General features: G+C 39.9%; 1 non-coding gene across 1 annotated transcript; it reads right to left on the bottom strand.

Moving 5' to 3' along the window:
• Positions 1–6,986: 6,986 nt before the first annotated feature.
• On the bottom strand, positions 6,987–7,093 carry LOC120269614. The gene has a single exon (XR_005539260.1). It is a non-coding gene; the product is annotated as a small nucleolar RNA R71 (small nucleolar RNA).
• Between the last annotated feature and the right edge of the window lie 215 nt (positions 7,094–7,308).

Here is a 7,308-nt window from a genome sequence, read left to right as displayed (position 1 = left end):
GCACGTCCCCCCTGAAAATCTCAGCCTAAAGACAACTTTTTCTAAACAATGATAACACGATCTAGAAGCCCTTTGTATGACCATGTGCAGGCAGGACATATAGGACATGGTTATCACACGACCGTGAGCAGACCATGTCGAGCCCGAAAATTACCATATAATTCCAGACTTCTAGGGTTTTGAGATCATCTTTATTTGGGGATTCTTTTTTTCTCCAAGAGGACTTGGATGAGATTAAAGATCAGGCTTTATCACACCATCTAGGAAGATCAAGGGTGAGTTGGAGGCACAAGAGAAGTGGGGTTAGCACCAAGGGAGATCAGCTTGTGTAGAAAGGAGAGAATCATGTCTCTTTCTCTAGACTTTCATTTGCTTCTTCCTTGTTGTACTCATCCATTAGGGGCTAACTGTTCACGATACCACTGGGTGTTGAAATATAATGTTTTGTATGCTTTAACTAATTGTTTTTAGTGTCTACGGAGTTTTTTGGATTCTAGTGTTAAATCTTGTGTTGCATAACTTGATGTGTTTGATGTGCGCAGATGCTTTGGTAAAACTTGGTGTATGGATGACCATAGTTGCGATTGCTACTTGTGATTGCAAAACTCGATGTGTTTGAGATGCACAGTTACCCTAGCAGACCTTGGTGTATTTGAGAACCATAGATGCAATATTGCTTTTGAGTACACACTTGAACCTTAGGATGTACCTGGTAGGCATTAGAGACAATTCAGCATGCTATGACTTGTTGGGATCACCTCGGGGCATTGCTCTCTTATTGTCGAATACTCAACTCTAGTCTACCCATTCTTCCCATTCATTCTTTTTCGATTCTTGCCTTATTCTTGTTTGTAACCAATTCAATCTTTCATTCACTAGAGTTTAGAGGAAAATTGAGTACTTTGAGTTCCAGTCCTTGTGGTTCGATAACCCTACTGATAAGTGCTTGTGTAATAGTAATACGAAGTATTCTTTTCTTACATTGAGCATTACTTTTCTCAGATTTTATCGCTTATGCAAAAGTAGATCGTGGATACAAATTTTTGATGAAGTCTTACATTGAACAGACTTGAAGACACAAGTTGTGCTTAAAGATATGTGAGTGTGTGCCAAACTCCATTGTGCTCGAGCGAACATAGAAATTGGAGGGGCACAAAGGCAATCGCACTCATGTGTTACAACTTGTGCAATGCAAGCAAGATCTTTGTCAATGTGGCTTGTATTGAAGATGAGACACGATCTATCGCATGGATGTGTGCCCATTCATGTGGCCTTGATGATTCAGGAGTATTTTGGGAAGTACTATAGCAGTTTACGGTAGCAAATCAGTGTAGCAAATCACTTTATCAGTTACTATTTATAGCTCGCAGAAAATCAATTTACTGGAAATTTCACACGCCCGTGTGGATGCCAGATTCCAGTCCTATTTAAGCCACAATTTTAGACGTTTTGAGGATCCTTTTTCCTATCTTTTTTTTCCAACTTTTCCCCATCTTTGGAGGCACTCATGGAGAAAGTTTGGAGAGGCTTTGGCTAGGTCTTTGGAGTGGTTCTACGGCCATCAAAATCGCGTTTTTTCGGAAGATAATTATTGGGGAAGCTTTCGTCAGTATCAATTCAGTGAGGTGTGCCCTAGGCTTGATGAGGGAGCCCTTAAAGAAGATGAGGCAACTCCACAGACCATCGATACGTACTAAAAGGGGGTTTTACTTATGGATTTCATGTTTTAATTTTCGATTTCATTATTGATTGTATCTTGCTCCATGGAGAGCTAAACCCCTAGTGGGTGCTTGGACTTGTAAACCCTAAGATGATTTTGTTCTTTGAACTTTATTATGCTTTTTTAATTGATGTTTTAATTGAGTTCCATCCTTGAATGTTTATTGCATTGATTTTTCCTTAGAGTGACGCTAAGGTTGAGAATCTATCTTTGTAATCCTTATGGATGAGTGACACACCATGAGGGTTAGACAAAGCAAGGTTAGAGAGAGTCGAGAGGGTGAATCGAGAGGTAGCAGAACATCCCCTTTCCCTTCTGATGTGATTTATCCTACCTCCACGTTCCAAGAGTTCTTTGCGGTCATGATAGAGTGAAGTGCTAAGAGACAAACTCCACTGGGGCTTAGTTACGTAAGCAATATAGTAAAGTATTGAAATAATCCTTAGTGCTGGGGCTTAATTGTGACTAGGGGTCTTTCATCTAGACCAAAGGGTTAGATCTATATTAGGGAATAGGGTTTATCACTTGGAGTCCCCAGAGCTTCTTGCAATCCCACACAGTGTGAGGAGTCAAGAGTATTCCTTTCTGCCGGGGTATAGTGTGAAGGTTAGTCACGATTGACTATAGGTTTGGGGTAGTGTGTCTTAGGATTTCCATGACTCATTAGACATCAGTTAGGAGGCATAATGAGGAGTCTTGTACTTGAAACATTAGTCCTAGGGTGAGCAATGTCTGGTGCCCCATTTTCTATCGATTGTCTCTCCTTACTTCTATTGTGTCTCTTTCTTCTTTCTTTTACTTTCACTTGCATTGATATTGTTCACACCACTTTTACATCATCTTCTATATAGCTAAATAGCAATACTTGTGTTTTTGAGTACTACTCAATGTGGATACGACTACCTACTCACCGGGGTACTTTATTACTTCGACAACCCGTGCATTTGAGGTACGCACTTGCAAGGGGCGTGTCACCTATTTCTCATGGGGGTACCACTTTACTACTTTCTTATGACCCATAAACTTGCGGGGAGAGCATCACTAGGCATGCACTCACCCCTATCCCCTATGTGTGCCCTAACTAGGTGAATTTTCTTAATCATTTCTTAGCCGACCGAGATACAACTATGGCAGACATGCTCATCAAGTTTTGTAATTAGAACTATGGCAAGAACATATATAGTTTGCTAACGCAACTATGACAACCTAGACGTTGAGTTTTGTAACTACAACTATGGCAATCATGCACATAGTGTTTGCCATCAAGGTAAAGCATATAAGGAATCATAAGGAAACTCCATAGTCAAAAATTAGGAAATAAAAACATTACAAGTTAAAGTTCATAGCCCTAGGAACTGAATGACGGTTGGTCCCTCATCGTTTTACAGAAAGGAAATAAAAGAGAATCTATAAACTCCCTTCTTGCTTCCCAAATCTTGATGAAGGATTCCCAATCATCACTAGGAGCAGTCCTAGATGCAATCCAGAAGAATATATAATTGGATCCTTCTTAAAACCCTAACTTTGGGCTTAAAAAGGCTATTCCCGATAGAAGCACACCCATTCTTTTGGCCATGATCTTGACCAAGCTCTTTATGGGATGTCTTGGGAAATGTTTTTAGTGTTATAAATAAAAAACCTATAATCTACACGGGTGGAAGCACGAGCGTGCTCTTGATCATGCTTGTCTCTGTACGGGCATGCTTTGGGCCTTGAAACTGTGCTTTTGCTATAGTACCATGCTACAGTATTTCAACTACAATATTTTTCTCTCCTTTTGATGAATTTTCTAAGTCTTGAGATTTGCACGGCAAGAAGCACAAGTGTGCTTTCTGACCGTTCTTCCCTAGTACAATATCGTTGAGCTTATTTTGTACCGAATTTATTCCAAATCTCGTTCTCTTGCTCCAAGACCTGCTTGGTTGCACAGTTAAGCACAAATACCCAAAGTAGCATTGAATTACAAACAATTACATGCTAAAAGACAAGCTCATAATGAAAATAGGGTATGCAAAATGTCTATATAATAAGCACTCATCAAATGCATGACATTTGAATAATTGCTTGTCCTCAAGCAAAAACACTCAATGATGAGTTTATTATGTATAGATATTTTATATATTCTATTATGTGATTTACTTGTCCTTTATCATGTTTTTGTTATAAATAGATACTACTTGAGGTATATTTGTTGATTTTTGTAGATAATTGAGTTTTAGACCAAAAGAAATGAATATAGACAAATTCTGACGCAAAACAACATTGGAATGCAATTTTTAGAACAAGCATGGTCCGAAGCACACCATGCATTTTACTGGAATCTGCACAAGGCTTGAAAGAATATTTTCCCCTTTCCTAGCACCAGTGGTTGAGGGAGCACATCTGTAAGTACGGGCATGCTTACACCTGTGAGCACAGTCATAGGGCTACTTGCACCATCATGCTCAATAAGCACAGACAGTAAGCATGGGCATGCTTAGCCCCGTGTGTTTTACTAGTTTTGTGCCGAAGATCACTTCCTAGCATCTAAAGCACAACATGGTCATCAGCACGACTATCAGTACGATCGTGCTTGCATTGAGAAAATGTATTTAAGACCTAAAGTTAGATTTGAGAAAGATCTTCTTCTTTCTTTCTAGAGGCTGGGGTTAGGGCAACCATCAGCATTATTTAGGGCTGAATTCAGAGAAGAGATAAGCGTGGGATAGGAGGACTGCCTGCGATGATCATCATTAAGCTTTCTCCGACGCGATTGTAAAGCAAGAAGGAATAGTTCTTAGAACCACCAAGATTGCTATTTAACTAGAATGAAAATATGTTGATAGTGATGTGAAAATAAACTCAATGCAAATGAAAATAAGAAAAGGTAAAGGAGGCGCAAGTAAAAGATAGGGGAGGCAATCGACGATAAATGGGGTACTCGGATATTGATCCGCCTAGGACAATCATTTCAAGTGCAGAAACCCTCTATTATGCTTCCTAACTAATGCATTAATGAGTCGTGGAGATCCTTTAAGACATGGTCCCAAATCTAAGGTCAACCATGCCTAACCCTATACATGTCCCGGAGGAGAAATTAAACAATCTCTCAACCTCACACTCGTATAGAATTACAATGAGTTCTAGGGATTCCAAGTGATAAATCCTCTTCCTATATGTAGACCTAACCCTTTGGTCCAGGCGGAAGGTCCCTAGCCACAATTAAGCCCTAGATGCTAAAATCACTTCAACGCTTCACTCCATTGCACTCGTAACGAAGCCCCAGCGGAAGGTCATCCCTTAGCCCATTCACTTTACTATAACCGCAAAGAGCTCGAGGAAATGGAGGTAGAATAAATCACACCGGAGAGGAAAGGGAACGCTCCGCTACCTCTCGACTCACCCTCTTAACCCACTCCAATCTAGCTTTGTCTAACTCTCGTGGTGTGTCACTCACTCACAAGGGTTACCAACAAGAACTCTCAACCCTAGTGTCACTCTAAGGGAGTATTCACTCAATCAAGCATACAAGATTGGAACTCAATTAAAACATCAATTAATTGAAAGCATAATAAAAAGGTTCAATGAAACGAATACATCCTAGGGTTCACAAATATCCAAGTACCCATTAGGGGTTTAGCTCTCCATTGAGCAAAATACAATAGATAATGAAATCAAAAGCAAAGAGATGCAATCCATGAATGAAAACCCCCTTGTGTTCATGTCAAAGGTCTTATGGATCGTCTGCGTCTTCTTCAAAGGTCCCCTCGTCAAACCTAGGGCACACCTCCCCGGATCAGTGCCGACGAAAGCTCCCCAATAGCTCTCTTCCGAAGGAAACGCAGTGTCGAAGGCCGTCCAACCTCTCCAAAGCCTTGCCGAAGTCTCTCCAAACCCTAGCCACGGGCGCCTCCAAAGATGGGGAAAGGTGGAAGAAAAGATAGGGGAAAAGATGGAGAAATCGGGGCTGAATCACGACTTTTAAAGGATTGGAATCGGGCATCAACACGGCCATGTAGATGTTCCACACGCCCGTGTGGATTCTCTGAATTTTTGATTTTCTTAAAATATAGCTTCACAACCCTACCTACGTAAAAGAACACAAATACACATGTATTAGCTCTTAAACCTGATAAAAGTAATGCTCATTGTAAGGAAAAAACACTTCGCATTCTTGACACACAAGCACTTATCACTTATTCATCTAGTTAGGGCACACATTAGTGAAGGGGTTGAGTCAATGCCAAGCCTTGAGTGTGGATGTACGCTATCCAACCTTTCGTAGGTGATCACCACAGTCTAAGGAGATGTTTATGTAATCAATAGCACAATCAATACATTTGTCAGGGGGGATTAGCCCGGAGCACTATCTTTTCCATTGCTATCTGTGCAACACTAAACCCTGTCTCTTTCTCCTTACTACTTTTCTTCTTCGTAAGTAGTTCTGATTGTTGCAAATCTATTCTTTTGAACCAGCCAGATATTAGGAAATGAATGAGTATTGAGAGCTTTTACTAGTCCCTGTGCATTCAACTACCTGATCCTATTGGGTACACTTTACTACTGCACAACCTGTGCACTTGTGGTTATGCAAAGGGTGTGTCAAGTTTTTGGCACCGTTGCTGGGGACTAACAACTCTTGAGAAAGTTTACTTTCTAGAAATTTAGTCATTTTTCTTTGTTTTAGTTTATCTTGCATTCTTTAATTTTTCTTTTATTTTTGATCTGAGGTTTACTGAATTGGTCTACAGGTGTTTTTGCATGACCAGAGGAAGTTCCTCTTCTCCACTTGCGAGTCCTAATTTGGAGTTAGAAAGAACATTGCACAGAAACTTAACACAAGTAAATATCAGAGAAACAAGTTTAGTAGAAATCAGTATTGAGATAGATTACAATGAACCAATGACTGGGAACCACAAAAGAAGTATTTAAGATTATGCTAGGACAAATTTGGAGGGAGCCGGGTCTAATATTGTTCGCCCTCCTGTGATGGTAAATAACTTTGAGCTAAAACTGAATTTCATACAGATGGTGTAGTAGATGTGCCAATTAGATGGATTTCAGAATAAGGACGTGTATGAAAATTTGAAGAGCATTTTGGAGATTTGTGACACATTTAAGGCAATTAATATGTATGAGGATGTAGTTCACCTTCGACTCTTTGCATTTTCACTTCGAGGAAGGGCCAAGCAGTGTCTAAGTTCCTTGCCATAGGGGTCGATCACCACTTGGGCACCTTTAACCGAGAAGTTTCTTAACCAATATTGTCCTTTGGCAAAATATTACTAAGCTAAAAAATGACATATCTTTTTTTTGACTAATGGAGTCTGAAACTTTGTATGAAGTATGGGAAAGGTACAAGGAATTATTGAGGAAGTGTCCTGAACATGGGATTGTAGAGTGGATGCAGATTCAAATTTTCTACAATGGTTTAAACTTGGCTACTAAGTAGAATTTGGATACAACAGCTGGGGGTTCTCTTTGCAGTAAACAACCAACTAAAGCCTATACTCTTATTGATTATATGGCTTTGAATGGTTACCAGTGGAGCTTAGAAATAAACAAGCCAGTGAAGTCTGCTAGAATCTATGAGGTTGATGTACTAACTA

Source organism: Dioscorea cayenensis, chromosome 9, assembly GCF_009730915.1.
Source record: "Dioscorea cayenensis subsp. rotundata cultivar TDr96_F1 chromosome 9, TDr96_F1_v2_PseudoChromosome.rev07_lg8_w22 25.fasta, whole genome shotgun sequence".
Classification (NCBI taxonomy): Eukaryota; Viridiplantae; Streptophyta; class Magnoliopsida; order Dioscoreales; family Dioscoreaceae; genus Dioscorea; species Dioscorea cayenensis.
The sequence above is the reverse complement of the archived record's forward strand: the minus strand, read 5'-3'. Positions and strand labels throughout refer to the sequence as shown.